Source organism: Hydra vulgaris, chromosome 06 (genome assembly GCF_038396675.1).
Source record: "Hydra vulgaris chromosome 06, alternate assembly HydraT2T_AEP".
Classification (NCBI taxonomy): Eukaryota; Metazoa; Cnidaria; class Hydrozoa; order Anthoathecata; family Hydridae; genus Hydra; species Hydra vulgaris.
In genome coordinates, this window is record NC_088925.1 from 15,909,328 (window position 1) to 15,926,272 (window position 16,945).

The window sequence follows — 16,945 nt, forward strand, 5'->3', positions numbered from 1 at the left end:
ACGATATTTATTACAAAAAAATATATATAAACTTGCAAACTTTGTACTTAACGTCAGTGATTCTAACCAATATAAAGCAGGTATATCAGAATATCAATCAATTTGTTTGGCTGCCATATAAAAAAGAATCTTTTTTTACATTTCATTAATAGTTGTTATTCATTAATGTTAGATAATCCTGTGGCAATCCTATTCATGAAACTTAAAAATCCTAATAATGATACTTAGTGATTTTGTATTCATCTTTTTTTACATTGCTTTAAAATTATATATATATATATTTATATTATATTAATGCTTTATTTATTTCAGCGCAAGTTTTATTGTAATATTTATTATATAAAAATGGATTCAAGAACGTTTAGCAATTATGTTTTGAAAATTATTCTGCCAGAAGACTATTGGAAAACATTTGCAGACATTTCTTTGTTGAAATTATGTAATTATTGAAATTTTTTGTTTTGGTTGAAGTCTTATATTTTTGAGATATTGCAAGAAACTTTTTTAGATATTTTTTACTTATTGTACTGAATAATATCTGGCTATTTTGTACCAAGTTTGAAATTTTCAATGCAAATGATAATTTTAATGTTAATTTATTTCCTAAGAGGTGAGGTTTTTGAATTTGTAAAACAAATAGTTGAACTTACATAACCAGTTAAAGTTTTTATATTGACACTAACTTATTATTATCAATAACTTTTTCCTATTAGTGAGGTTGTCACAAAAACTTCAGAAACATTAAGTAACGCCAGGAAACATGTGCTCAAAATTTTAAGAGTGGAATTTTGTCTCCTGGTCACTAGAAGTTGATTTCTATTTTATTATTTAATACGAGTGAGTTTTATTATTTTACATTACTTTAATAAAATCAATTGACAAAAATTAATATATTAAAATTTATACAAATGTAATATATATATATATATATATATATATATATATATATATATATATAATATATATATATATATATATATATATATATATATATATATATATACATATATATATATATATATATATATATATATATATATATATATATATATATATATATATATATATATATATATATATATATGTATGTATGTATGTAAATTATGTTACTGTATTTTACAAATAGAGTGCTCAATGTTCTTAAAGAAAAAAGCAATAATAAATAAATTAGTAAAAAACACTTATCTAACTTTTCAACATCAGGAAGAGAACTCTTCCTGATGATTCAGCAATGGTGAAACTTCAAGTTGAAGAAAAAAGTTAGATAAGTGTTTTTTACTAATTTATATATATATATACATATATATATATATACATATATATATATATATATATATATATATATATATATATATATATATATATATATATATATATATATATATATATATATACATATATATATATATATATATATATATATATATATAAGTAAAAATTTAAATTGTATTATAAATGACAAAAATAATTTTTAGTTTAATTCAGTAATAATAAAAAATCCAGTTATTTTGTTATTACGTTTTTAAAATAAAAAAAAACGTAATTATTTTGGATTGAATTTAGCAGTTGAACTAAACTATAAATAATATGACAAAATATGTATTATATGCACAAAATTTAGGAAATTATTGTGAAAAACTTTGAAAAGGTTGTCTTCAAAAACGTTTTTGATTTATTAGATTTAAGTGAATCTTAAAAATTTTCGCTGTTACAATTATTAATAATCAATCAGAATAAAAGATAAAAAATTACTGAAAAATGTTTAAAAACAAAAAAAAGGGTAATTTAATTTTATCAAAGTATCGATAGTGGGTAAAGTGTATCCAAATCAATTTAACACAATAAAGATGACTGTGTCAAATTGTAGAAAATGATTGTAGAAAATTTTCTTTATCAAACAGTAAGGGTGTAGATCGAAAATTAAGAGGGGTTATTGCTGATAAAGTTGAGCAAATGATTATAATCAGTTCTTTGCAAAATGGATCTCTATTGGAAAATGTCACTTGGGTTAATTTGCAACTATAGCTAAAGTAACCGATGGCCAAGATTTTGTACATGGGTATGACATATGTCAGTTTGTAAATTTTGATAACAAGCCATATCCTTTATCATCGCATCCTGTTGAAATAGCGTATATTTTCCATGGGAAGGGCACCAATCATATAAATCCTTTTATAAAAAAAAAACTGAAGGAAAAATGTGTATTTATCTAGGTCCTAAATACCTAACAAAACGGGAGGAAATAAAAGTTATTTGAAAAAAAAGTGCTGTCTTTTTTTCATATAGCTTTTATTTCCTCCCGTTTTGTACTATTTGCACCAGACTTGGAACATATGACGTAGTTTTAAACAACCAAGAAATTAAACAACGAGCTTGTCAAGGACCTCTAACGGTTGCAATATTATCTATCTGTCATCCACTAGTTAATATATATTATGTATCAATACTTGACTATTTAAATTTTAAATAAAGTTACCCACTACCATTCATTGACATTTCTTTGTCAATGAATGGTAGTGGGTAACTTTATTTTTTATTTTTCAAAGTCCATTACTGATGCACGTCGAGTACAGAGTCAGCTTAACTGACCATGATTGGGTGGTGGCTGCAGTATACAAATCAATTCCATAGGTGTATGCTGGAATCTCAATTCAGCCTTATGGTCTTGGAAATCGAGAAGCAGTAGGATATTCCGGACCAACCTATATAGCAATCAGATCAGGAAAAAACTAAAAGTCAACAACATTCAGCCATGGAGTTAATTTTCAAAGATTACTCACACTAAAGTGGTTTGACATCATTTACTAAAAGTAGTATTGATAAATTGGTTAAAACAATTTTAGTTTTAACTGTTAATGGTGGTCTTGATGAGAACCCAAGATACCAAAAAGTAAAAAAGGTTGTGGTACATCATTTTAACCATCATGATTTCGATGTCATACTTTTTGCTACAAACGCTCCTGGAAGAAGTGTATTTAATAGAGTTGAAAGAAAAATCTCATTACTAAGTAAGGAACTTGCTGAATTGATATTACCACATGACCACTATGGTAGCCATCTAAGTCTGAATTACCAGAACAACTCCTCTTGTGAAGCAGTCAGAAATGGTATGATAGTAAGATACGAACGAGCCAATATCTTACGTAGGTTGTAAAACGTGATGACAATAAGGGATGTTTGAAACCAAGTAGTTCCTACTTCAGTGTAATTATACAAAAAATTTTTTCTTCCCTGTTGCCTGTTGTTCAAACAAGCGAAGGTCTAAAAATTCCAAAACGAATAAAGGACCCAGCATGCCATCAGTTTCCATCTCTGTTTGAAGCACAAAGTTTGAAAGTTGAAGACATCCTTCCCCGCTCTTTAAAATGCAATCCGTGATTAGCGATAGAATCTGCAAGAAATGTCACCAGTACTTTGCATCAATAGTCATGGTGCACAGTCATAGTGTAACACACATCCAGGAAGAATGAGGCCTCAGAGAGCCATTGCACGTCGACCACAAGAAATAATGGTTCTAATTGCTAATGTGGAAAACGGTAAAAGTGCCGATTGGATTGATGAAATAGATCTTGATCTAAATGATATGATTTATCCCCAGGATACTGGTGTAAACCTCCTCCCAGTTTATTCTATGAAGGAATATTTTTATTCACCATGGGAAAATAATTTTTGCTATTTTTTAATTTCAGCAATGTTTCATGTTTTATTAAATAAATTGGTTCAAATAAGAATCAATTATTATAGATATTTAAGTTTGTTATAAATATTTAAACTTGTATTTAATTGTTAAATTCATTTTAAAGTTCATTTTATTCAATTATTTCATTTAGAATGCAGAATAGCTGCGAGATAATAGTTACTTTATAGTAGTAATATAAAAAGTTTCAATTACCATTATATTTGACTATATTAAACTACAATTGAACATTTCGAAAGTATTATCTTTTTCTGATTACTACTACAAAATTTATAATAATTTAATAATAATAAAGATAATAATAATTTCCTTTATTATCACTGCCCGTTGTAATTTTCTCAATAAACATACATACATGACAATAATTTTGAAAAATATTTTATATTTAGTTAACAATCGGAATAATACGATATTTAGCCAAGAGGGGAGGGGTAAACACCTTGTGGTGTAATATTCTAGAGGAGTTTAAACCTTTGTGACGTCTTGTGACAAGGGGGAGGGATCATTCCTTGAGGATCAGGGGAGCATCCCGCCTAAAAATTCAAAGACCAGTTGTTTTCTCAAACAATTCAAAAAACATGCGCGGAAAAAAACACCAGAGTAGAACAATTATCGTATGATAATTAACATTATTATTATTTTTTAATTAGAACTATTTACGCTAAAATATTTCCGTATCATATATAGAGTAAAAGTGGGTCTAGTTGAATAGTTTTCGAATAAAATGATTTTTAAACGATAAAGGATGTTTAAAAGGATAATTGAACCCACGTTTTTAGAGAGTTGTTTGGTTACTCTTACCTGGATTGAAACTGATTTCATCAAAATTCTAAACATTTGACGCAGAGTATTTAACTACCTGCTTTAAGAAATTGAGTCCTGCATGCATTGAAATATTTATTTATATTATTTTCAGAACAAGAAGCTGCTTTGATTGTTGCAATTTTACATGCAGCTCTATTGCTTTTTATCTATGTTTCCAAGGTTTGATAAAAGCAAAGTATCAAGCTCTTCTTGGTTTACCTTTTTAAATAAATTAGTTTGTTTTGTATGTTATAAGTAACTAACAACAACATCAGATACTAGTTTACGCCAAATAACCCCAATCGACTAATTTAATAAACATTTTAATCAATATTAATTCAGTAAAAGTACTTAAAATGATGAATGTGTCAGTACCAAAAGAACTTGGTAGGTACATTATCCTGTACACAACATAGCATTCTTTAGAATGCTATACACAGATTACTCTTTTTATAGTGATAAGTTACCAGATTTTATTTCTGCAAATGCAACATTGATTTGCTCATCAGTGTAATTCCTTGTTTTTTTGTTTGAATCTTTTTGATTAATTGAGAGTGAATAATAGTTAGTTTTTTTAATTGTTAGTTTAGTGGGTGATGGGGTTGGGACTCCGACCCTCTAGCCACGGTATTTACACCGGATGCAAATAAACAACTAAGTTTAATACCAGTTGATGCTATAGAAGACATTTTGTTACAGTCCACAAGGCAGTGAGTAAATTGACAGTATTATAAATTATTATTTAATAATAACAAGTAACGAAAATATATCAAAACTTTCTCAACAACAAAAAACATCAAAACGAGTTTTTAAATTATTTTAAACATGTTTTTTGCTACACATCTATTTGACAAAGATGTTGCAAATGGTTGTTGGGTAAATTTCTCCAAATAACATTAGCAATTAATATTTTTTAATTTAAAAAAAATAATGCAACGTTCAGGAATACCGTGCCATTATAGATAAAATTATTTACAATAACATATTTGTCAAGTAACATATTTCTCGGAGGAGCCAACTTTACACAGATTTTTGTTTGCAATCATATACTTATAAAACTGTTTACAGGTAAGATTCTTTAAATCATACTTAAGGATAAGTACCCTTTACAGAGTCAGCAAAAAGTCTGTTCATTTCTTTTGTCCATTGAGCGTTAATCAACGAGAGTACTCGTTCAATATTTCCATCTCGTCCTTTAATTTAGTAAAATAATTCACAAACTTTGAGCAACTCTAAGAAGCAAGTCGCATTTGGATAAGTTCTAAAAAAAAACCCATTGTTCATGCAAGGGTCTTTAAAAAACTGTTTATTTTTGCTTGCGCAAATAATTTAAGATTACGGTATTGGTCAAACAACTGGACATCATCCACAATGACGTCTTTTTCTTTCAGGTATAAAATTCATACCAAAGGTCTTCAAATGTACTGTTTCTTATTTTGCTCAAATACATTCAACCAAAGCACTGAAGTTTATTAAATGGTTTGAAGTACTTTTCTAAATAATGAATGTTTCATACTCAAACTTCTGCTTTAAAGCAACTACAATCTTTTTCTTTCTTTTGGTTTTCATCAAATATCTCTGACAAAGCGATAGAAAAGTTTCATTTAACTTGCCTTTTAAAACTCTCAAGATAGAGTGAAGTAGGCTAATAACTTCTAAAACTGAGGTTTCTTGTCTTTCAGTTGATGCGATACTGACTTAAAACACAGACATTAAGGAATGCAAAAACCAAAGATAAGCTTTTGAAAAATCGTTCTCAAAAAGTGTTTTTCTTGTAACTGGTGGTTGATCTACAGAAAGAAAATATACTTTCAAAAAAATATTAAATATCCTCAACAATCTTTTGCTGGAAACAAACTTAACAATCTAGTTTTATTGTTATAGAGTAGTTGATGAAAAGTATGCGAGGTTAGAATTATCTTGTTCTATCTCCACATTTATCTTGTTCTATCTCTGCAATGTCAACATAGTTGCATAAATCTTTTTAAGCTTCTGTTCCAACTGCGTATATAGAAAAATAACTGAATATTTTCAAAACAACAGTTTCAATATCAATCTTTAATAAATCTGCTCTATGTTGAATACAGTTGTGCAAAAGGTGAGAAAAACAGCCAAAACTTACCAACAGTTTTTAAACAAACCTTCAAATACGAGAGCACTTTTTTGTCTTCTCTTTTGTTAATGCCTCTAAAGTTTACATTAGCTTTGCCCCCAGCAAAAACAACACATTTAGACAGCAACTCATATCTTTGTAGTATTTTCAAAATATATAGTGATATAGTTTTAGAGGTTTCATTTGGCGTGTTATCTAACATGAGAATTTTAGTTTGGATACCACCTGTCTTCCAGACAAAGTATTGAATAACAATCGAAAATATTTTTTGTGAACCGTAATTGCTAGCATCTGTCGAATGAAAAAAATATCAAATACCACCTAATGAGAATAGTTTGAGAGCCAACTACCTGGTTTATGATTGTCTCAGGTTTTTGTTTTTGCACATGCAATATTTTTTAAAATTTCCGAATCTTTAAATAATGTGTGCAGTGAATCCGCTCTGCCAGCCATCGAGTTGTAAGACTGATAACAAACTGAATGAAATGCAATAGTTGCTTCAGCTGCATGGGCTTTCTGAGTTTTTGGGATGAAAAAAGGACGTCAACTAATTCGATGACGCTGGCACTTTGAATAGGTAATTATGTTTCTCTCTGTTAACTTAGTTCTCTAAGTCAATAGCTTCATTGTTAGCGACGCACAAGTAACTAAAATCACAAATCGTACACTTTGTTTTCTCATTTCTCAATTCTCGTTTCACCCTTCAGCAAAGCATAAATACTTATTTTTCACAATCCTTTAAAATTTGCATCTTCTCTATGTAGAAATTGAAATCATTTTTATTAAATAAGCCGCAATTTAATTTAAGTGATATTATATAGGAGCACAGGTGCATAATGACAAAGACAAAATGCAATGAGTTAAATACGTTTTACTTAAAGATAAATAAGTATATTCTTTTTTTAAGTTTTTAAACTCTATTGCCGTTCTATAGAACAACAAAAATAAAGTCAGAAAATTATACACTTTTGAGAACAGTTAGTTTTGAACGGAATGAAATTCCTTCCTAACTTTTATTGTTTGACTTTTTGTTTCTCAAATATGGTAATGTTAATAAAAAAAACAGATGTGATAATGTAGAAAATTTTTTTTATTATTTTTATTATTTTATTTGTAATGTTTTATGTTATAAATATAATGAGTTAAAAAGGGCTCAATTAATGCAAAGATAATGGGTGTAATGTGTATGAAAGCGTTTATAATTGAACAAAAGGATTTGTTTAATTATAAACGCTTTCACACCCATTTTTGCATCAATTTTGCCCATTTTAATTATATTTATAACATAAAACATTACAAATAACGTATATGCATTTAATCCTGTAATCTAATCATGACACGTCTTGACTCTATGGTCAGTAACAACGCTTAAAAAAGCGTTCAGCGTATTGAGGCGGTTTCCATATATGTGAGACAAGGCACTTTAGGTGTAAACCTTAATTTGTTTGAGAAAAATTTTTTTTTTTAAAAAAAAAAAGTTTAAAAACAATGAAAATAACATTGAAATAAAATCACTCTAGTTTTAACATCACCAAAAGCATAAGCATAACAGAATATAGTAATTAAAAAAGTTTATGACTTCATAATGTTCAATTATGATTCAAAAAATTAGAAGTTTCAAATTTCCACAGATTCAAAATAAATATGGTTTAATCTCATAATTTATAACTCATTAATCATCGCCATTTACACCCTCACTAGTGCTACTAACAGGATCCTTGAGGGAATCATCCATGAAATTCAATTCAAAATCTTCTTCGCTTTTCTCCTCGGCATGTGGAAATTCCTACTCATTAACATCGATTGAAATTTTTTCTTTACCTAAAGGAAATATATATTTAATTAAAATACAAATTAAAAATAAAAAAACTTAATATCTTATAGCTTTGTTTTTCTTCTTTCTCTTCTTTGTATATTGAGATTGTATGTTCACCATCTTCGACTTCAAGAAGGTCATCCGGAGCTATACTTGCATCAAGATCTTAATAAGCTTCTACCTCAGGATCTTGAAGCTCTGAGATCCATTCATCACCAAAGTCTACATTATCCAAATAAAGGGGATTTTCAATTGTTTTCTTTTTTAACTCCCTGTGTTTTTATTTCAAATTAAACATAATGTAAAAATAAAAAAAAAGTGTTTTAATTAAAAGATTTCTTGAATTTTAATGCATTCCTATACTTCTAGCAATTTTATTGTTTACGTTGTTAACTTTTGGTATTTAATACTATTTATCTTAGAAAATTTTCGATTGGCTCTTTGTTTCCTTCCGCCATTACAATCGGTAGATTCTGCTAAACAATAAACAATTGCATTTTGGACATCAGTTGCAGACAAATTTTTGGCAGGCAGTTTCTTTTTTTATGCTCCGATGAATACAGTTTGTGTTTCAAAATTGAACACAACTTACTAATAAACTAAAAACTATTCTAAAAATTAAAGTTTACCTCCTTAAAACAAGTTTGCGCTTTAAATCACAAAGGGTTTCTTTTAAAGTTTATCCTGTTCCGACCATCTTAATAGTTTGGAGACCTCATTTTCAAATAAAGCGGACGCCAAGCATCTGATTGTTTTTTTAGACTTTGACCACCTTTAACAAAAAAACAACAATAGCAAAAAATTAAATAACAAAATAAAGGGTTGTAATACACATTTCATTAACCAGTTTACTGTAATTATTACTTAAAACTCGAGACATTATCTAAAAACCAGAAACATGATCTCAAAACATTAATAAACTATGCAGTTTCCTGAAGAGCCATTGTTAAAACTTAAAGATAAAGAAGTTCGATTTTGATAATAAGTTATAAATATTTTTTACTAAATTATAAGTGTTCTTTTCTTAAGAACATTGAGCACTCTTACTATAGAATACACAAACACAATTTACATACATACATAGTAGCAATTCGGCATAAAATTTTCGTCAAATGATTGAGTTGTGAATTTTGTATGGTCAGCGTATGTAATGACAGAGTGGTTTCTATCCCCCCCCCCCCCCCCATAAAAAATAAATAAATAAAAAATAAACTTGAGGATTAATTATACTAACTCGCTGGCCTCACGATTGGGTAAAAAATGTTCTAACTTCTTGGGATAACTTTGTACCCAGGTTTCTTTTACCACTTGCGTCATACTAGCTTTAGAAAATATAGATCAATTTCTTGCTAAACAAATTTATTTTTCGTTTAACAATTTAAATTCTCGTAAATATGTCTCCATTATTTATTTCAAAAAAAAATTATTTTATACTTGTTTGATTCAATCTTTTTTAAACTTGTCTAAATTGATTTTAAAATGTTTTACTTTTCAATTCTATAAAATGTTTAAATTTCTGATTATGATTATCATTTTTTCTTCATTGATTAACATCAAGCTGTTATCTTTTAATCAATCCCAAATCTATGGATTTGTTACGCTAAATGTTTCAGGTGAATTTTTTTTAGGTTTTCAGGAGTGAATGTAAAAAGTATAAATTTCAAATCAAGTTCAAATCAATCGAACGATCTAGTGTAACCAATTACCCCTAAAAAATATACGAATCCCTCATACATTAACTTTAAAGAATAAAAGTTTTTTAAAAGTAGTCGTAAAGAAACACTGGTTTAAGTGCTACCTGATGGGGATGAATATATTGTTAGTTATCACAGTTGGCAAGAAATGTGCACAAAATACGAGCTGCATCATTTTAAGAGTGTTTCAGCCAGTAAAGCAATAGAATTTGATCAAAGTAAATCATTATCTAGGTTATCTAGGTTACCTTATTTATCTTTATATGAACATATAAGTTATAAATGATTCTGGATAAGTTTTCAAACCTTTGGCACCAAAAACAGTGAGATTACATATATCTGAAAGAAACTTCAGAAGCTCTCAGGCTTTATCAACATTATGTTATTAAGTCTGGAAGTTCAGTTAAAATTGAAAAAGCTTTCCGATTAAAATTATATAGACCCAAATTCAATTTAAAATATACTTGAAACTGACAGTCATTCAGATTCTATTTGCATACAACAATTTTCTTTTTTTAATATTTAAAATTATTTATCAGAAAAATTTAAATTATTGCAAAAAGTATTTATTTATCACAACATGAGTGGATCGGAATTTATCGTAAAAATATCAAGTAGTCGTAAAAAATCTCGTTGAAATCCAAAATATCTCATAAATCAATAAAAATCGATAAGTACGTAAAATGAAATAAAACATGAAAAATTGTAATAATACGAAAAACCAGTTTAAATTTCATATTAACAAATAATCAAAATTTTAAATTACGAAAAAACCAATTTATTTAAAAACTCTCATAACATACGTTAGCATAACATACGTGAGTGATATTTTATTTAAAAAAGAAATTTTTACAAATTTCTTATTTTAAATAAAATATCACTCACGACATTTATATAGCAATAAAAATAAATAAAGATTTTGGTAACAATTAAACAAAGAATTTCTTAAAACTAGATTCTAAAAGAGGATAAAATACTGACTGAAAATTACAAACTTTTTATAAATAAAGCAAAGTAGCTATAGTTCCAGATAAATTTTGTGTTGTTGTATCACTTTTACAAATACGCAAATTTTGCAAACTTTTTTTTTTTAAATATATTTTGCTTTTTATATAAAAATAAATAATAAAACTACAATGAAACTTTTACGTTACACAAAGAAAATATATAACATACACAAAGAATATATATAAAACAGACAGGGGCTCAAACAAGTTACGGAAGACTGGTGTCACAAAAATCTTTTCATAGAGCCCTTTGATAATAAAATTTAAAGCCCACATATCTTTAGTAAGTTTACAATAAAATATTTTTTCTGAAAATTACTATGTAAAGAATAAAAACTCATATATGCATACATACTCATATATACATATACACAAAAACATACACACATCTACAAACATACTTACATATAAGTCCAAAATTAAGGATATGCGATTTCATTTGCCGTTTAAAAGAGAAAGTGCTTTTCAAATTTTTTACATTATTATTTTTCAATTGATTGCATAATGACGGGCTAAAGTTGATGTAAAAATATCAGAAAATGCTTTTTGCAGCAAGTTATTTTTATATTTATGAATATTAATATACGAATCGAAATAAGTTTTGATATATCTAGGACATTCATGTATAGGGGGTAGGGTTTTTATAATCTCTTAAAATGGTTAATTGCTTTATATTCGTGGTTTGCTTTACATGCGTGGTTTACTTTAGTTTGGTGTGTGTTAGCCAAAATACAATTTTTTTTGTAGAAAATTCATCGTATTAGCTTTTATGTGTGTTAGCTCAAATAATATTAGTGTAGGAGAGATGACAATGAACAAAACTGAAGTAAAGCATTTTGCGTGATTTATAATCAAGAAAGGCCCTAGGTTTATATAATATACTTATAGCAGAAGATATTTATGTTTCAATGAGAATATGTTTTTTCCATGATAGGTTCTCATCAAATATTACTCCCAAAAATCATGTATGATTTACTCGATTTATTTTATTAATTGATTATCTTATTTTATGGAAGAGAGTAATACTTGTTTTATCACAATTTAATGATAATTTATTAGCTATAAACTATTGTTTAAAGCTAGTTCATTACTGATGCATTTATGCATTCATGATGAGTTCTAAAATTAATTTTTTTTATGCATTCATGATAAGTTCTAAAATTAATTTTTTTTTACATTAGTGAAGCACAATAATTTAAAATATTTTATCAAAAAAAAATTAAAAATTTTTTTTTTTTTAATTGAGATATAAGGATTCAGGCATAACTATTCCATTATGCCCCTCAGTCCCAATATGCCCCGCTCTACCCTATATTAGGCGAATTGCGTGTTTCTGACAATGGCAAATAAGTCGCAACATACTTTTGCTTGTACTTTCCCAAATAGTAATTTCATAGTTAATACAACTATGTATATGCGAGTAGTACTTTTGAATTAGATTGTCTTTGCTTAAATAATTTTTAGTTTTAAGAACGATGCCAATGCATAGATAATTAGCTAATACTTTTAGCAATTTTAGAGCTAATATAATCGATATGTGGTTTCCATGGTAACATTTTCATCTAGGTAAATTCCTAGAAACTTTGTGGACGATTCATTTTTTATTTCAACTTTGTCTGTAAATAGTTTAAGTAAGTTTTTTGGCAATAAGAACCTTTTTGAAAAGGAGTGAAAAAGAATATACTTTGCTTTTTCCATGTTTATGGTTAATTTATAACATTTAAACCAGTTTGATATGTGTTTAAGTTCTTTATTTAACTCGGAAAATAGTTCATTAATGTTAGTATTTGATAAAAATAAATTCGCATCATCTGCAAACATAATACTCCTTAGTTTTGACGCTTTGTAAATATCATTTATATAAATCAGAAATAAAAGAGGTCCTAAGATTGAGCCCTGTGGAACACCAAAAATATTATTTCAATCATTTCATTATGGTGTCCATCTTTGAATGGTACGTATTGCTTTTAATTTGTTAAAAAACTATGGTACCAATTTAAAGTTATTTTTTATGCCATAGTATTAGAGTTTCGATTTCTACCGTTTCATTTCTTATTTCTTTTTACTTTGTCTTGTACCAATTTTTACAAAACAAAATAAAGCTTGTTTTGTTTTGAACCAATTTCTAAGAAACTAAATAAAATTTGTTTCTTTTTTTTGGTTTTCACAAAATAGATAAAGAAAATCAGAATAAGTTTTTTTTATCTAACAATTGCAGTCTTTGTGCGATTAGAATGGAGATACAAACCCACCTTATTAAAATTATTAGGATATTTTAGCATTTTTAGCAGCAACAGTTGGAATAGCGCTTTGGGTTAAGATAAAAATAATCTGTTTCAAACATAACAGGTACATTTATTAATTTAAATTTAAATTAAATTTTATAAACACTAGATATTTGCGATGCGCAATAAATTAAGCCAATTCAATTGCAAGTCATTTTAAAGCAACCTATTTTTAGCCAACTGAATTGCAACCGAGGCAAAATTCAAGTTATAGATTCAAAGGTTATAAAAAAAGATTAGAACGTGCCTCAGAGCAACAACCTATTTCAAACTTTGGCACGAAGGATTTATTTTAAAATTCCGCCTCAGTAGTACTTATTTTTCAAAGTATTTTTAAATATTACGGTTTTTATTTAAAAAGTATTTAAATAGAAAATAAAAGATTCACAGGTTTTCGCGGCCAAAATTTTCCAGCATTACTCACAACAAAATTTTCTCTTCAATTGCATTACAAGTGACACTGAACCTTAGGTTCAATAACTCGCCTATTTTGTTTAATTAAAATGATTATATAAAGTATAAATATAATAATAATATAATAATATTTAATGCTGTTGAAATAGAGCGCCAGGCAATATCTATGACAGCCGGTAAATATTAATTATTAAGTTAATTCAATTTCTAAACAAAAGAGTTAATAACAAACTTCTTTAAAGTTTCTCTTATTTGTTATTGCTTTTAAGTCGACTGATTGCAAGTTTGATTTGAAGCTATCAACTGTAATAAACTGAATGACTTCTGCTAGAAGACTATTCCATCCATCAACAACCCTATTGCTGAAAAAATACTGCTTTTTCATACTATTTCTGACTAATTCAGACTTAATTCTATATTTTGCTCCTCTAATGTTAGATGCTGGACCTGATGAGCCAACAGAGTTCATTAGTGTCTGATTCTGTTTAATATCGATGATTTCATTACCCTAACCTGGTTCAACAATTCAAGATATTTAAAGGTATCTTGAATCAGGTCACCTCTTTTCAATTTAACATAATTATATAAATAGTTATATTAAATTATAAAACATTTTGCATTTACACAATTGCGCATTAACAAAGTTATAGTAATTCACACTCCCAAAAAGTGGAGCTGTCCGAACCCCTGACCTCAACACTAATTAAATTAAATACACTTCTAACGAAAGCCAACTCGATTTTTTCGATTTATTACTTAAAATCTTAACAAGCGCCCCATTGTGATGAAACGTCAATGGTTATACAATGTAATAAACTTCATTTGATGACGTTAATTAACTGCCTTTAATCTATTAAAAAATTACTTTTTTGAAAGGCGATTTAAATAAAACGTATTTGAGCAATGTTTAATACATCTGGCAGCTCAGATTAAGACATCACATACAGACATCTGGCGCGCAGATCATTTTAAACTCTTTTCTTGTTTTAAAATTGAATGTTACTATTTTAGTTTTACAGATTTATGTTTTTTACAGTTTGATATATTATATTAAAAGTTTTTAATATTAAATATTTACTAATCAGATATTGATGTTAAATCTTTATTATGTATAATAGACTTAACTAATGTGATGAAACTTATGTACTTTGGTTATTTTTAGCTGTCAACTAAACGTTGTCAGTTGATTAATGAATCGTTTCCTGGTGTTCAGGAGACACTTGCTTTGACTCATTGTAGCTTCGGTCTTAAAAGATAAATTAAAGTATAATAGCTAATTTTTTTTTTTGCCTAAAATCCTCCATATAATATTTAACAAAACTTTTGTTAATTGAACTTCTTATCCATATTTAGTTTAAGATTATGTATAACATACAGTTAATCATAGTTTATATTATATATATTTCTTATATATTATACAAAATTATATTTTATTTTATATTGTTATATTTTATTATTATACATTTTAAATAACTACATTTTATTAAACTTTTGTATATTTTATAAAATTTTATTATAAGTTATAAAGAAATAAACTTGGTTATTTATCATATGCAACTATACTTTATTGCATATAATTACAACTTTGAATTTCCCAAAATAACTTTTAAAAACTTTGATAAAAAAGCGAGCGGCTGTAAAAATTTTCATAATAACTTTATAAATAAGATATACTGTAACATATATTTTAAAATGGTATATAATATTTTTTATCAACGGTCCAACTGATACAAGGACATATGTTGCTATATGTTATATATGTTAAATATGTTAATAAAATATGCATTTAAATATCTTGAAGTTGCCATATCAAAGTTGTTATACAAGTCAATTATTAGACCACAGCTTGAATATGCAGTATCAGTATGGAGCCCATATTGTATTAAAGATAATAATAGACTGAAAAACGTACAACGTAGATCAACTAGGATTTAAACACTGAAAAGCATCTGTTATGAAGAAAGGAGAAAAATATTAGATTTACCAACGTTACAAGAAAAGGAAAGGGTGGTTTGATAGAAATGTTTAAAATATCAAATTCAATTATATATATTAGATTTAAGGAGCCTTTGAGATTTTAAAACCACATGGAATCGTCACAATAAAAGGCTTCATTGAGAATTTACTAAAAAAATATGCAGGTTTTACTATTTCACAAATAGAGTGGTAGACAATTGGAATTTCTTATCACAAGATGTAATCGATTTTGAAACAAAAAAACTTTTAAAAATAGAACAGACAAAATTCTGATCTCTTGATACCAAATTATTTTCATAAACTATTTTTATTAACTAAATCTTACACTTAAAGTTATAATCAAAACTATGTAGTTTTGGCTCGCCAAACTTAAATAGTCTGTACAGTAACTTTTATATTATCTTTGTTATATTATGTTGTTATATGTTATATTTGTTAAACATGTTGTTATATATTATATATGTTATATATGTTGTCATATGTTGTTACATAGTAGTCGTGGCGCAGTGGTTAGAGTTCTGGTTCAGAACCAAGAGGTTCACGGTTCGACGCCCGCTCTAGCCCAAAAAGCGACATTAGTAAGGAAGGAGACGTAAACTTCCCGGCTAAATGCTGCACCGCGGTGTTCTACGATTAGACCTATAGGACTTCTTGGAGTACCTTAATAACTTTGAAAAAAAATTATGTACTTTTGTTTAATATTTGTTTAATCTAAAAATAAATAAAAACCGAATAAAAGTTACAACAATTTTCTAAAAGTTTACTTGAAGCAAAAAAAAATATTTGCACTTTAAACGATATTTGCAAAAAAAAATATATTTGCACTTTCTACGAAATCAAAAGTGTAAAAGTTTCCCTCTGAACGCCCATTTTAAAATTTCAAAATAAAGTTACGCCCATCTTAAAATTAAAAGATAGTTCATTTGAATAAAGTTATAAAGTATAATCAATTAAAAAATATAATTTTTATTGAAAATTTTGACTCCTACAATATACACTGGAAACACATTTAATACCGTGTGATAACACTTAACAACTAATGTTATTTACGGACAGCCATTTATAGATTTACTACTTGGCTCCAGGAATAAAGTTAAACTACAATTGATACGTGCAAGAACTTTTGTGTGTTTTCATT

The 16,945-nt window shown here is 27.3% G+C and overlaps 1 long non-coding RNA gene across 1 annotated transcript in view; it reads left to right on the forward strand.

Moving 5' to 3' along the window:
• Window positions 1-315: 315 nt before the first annotated feature.
• Window positions 316-16,945, forward strand: part of LOC136080969 (uncharacterized) — a 28,411-nt gene continuing 11,781 nt past the window's right edge. The window contains exon 1 of the long non-coding RNA XR_010638771.1: window positions 316-439. This is a non-coding gene — a long non-coding RNA (uncharacterized LOC136080969). The remainder of the gene's footprint in view (window positions 440-16,945) is intronic.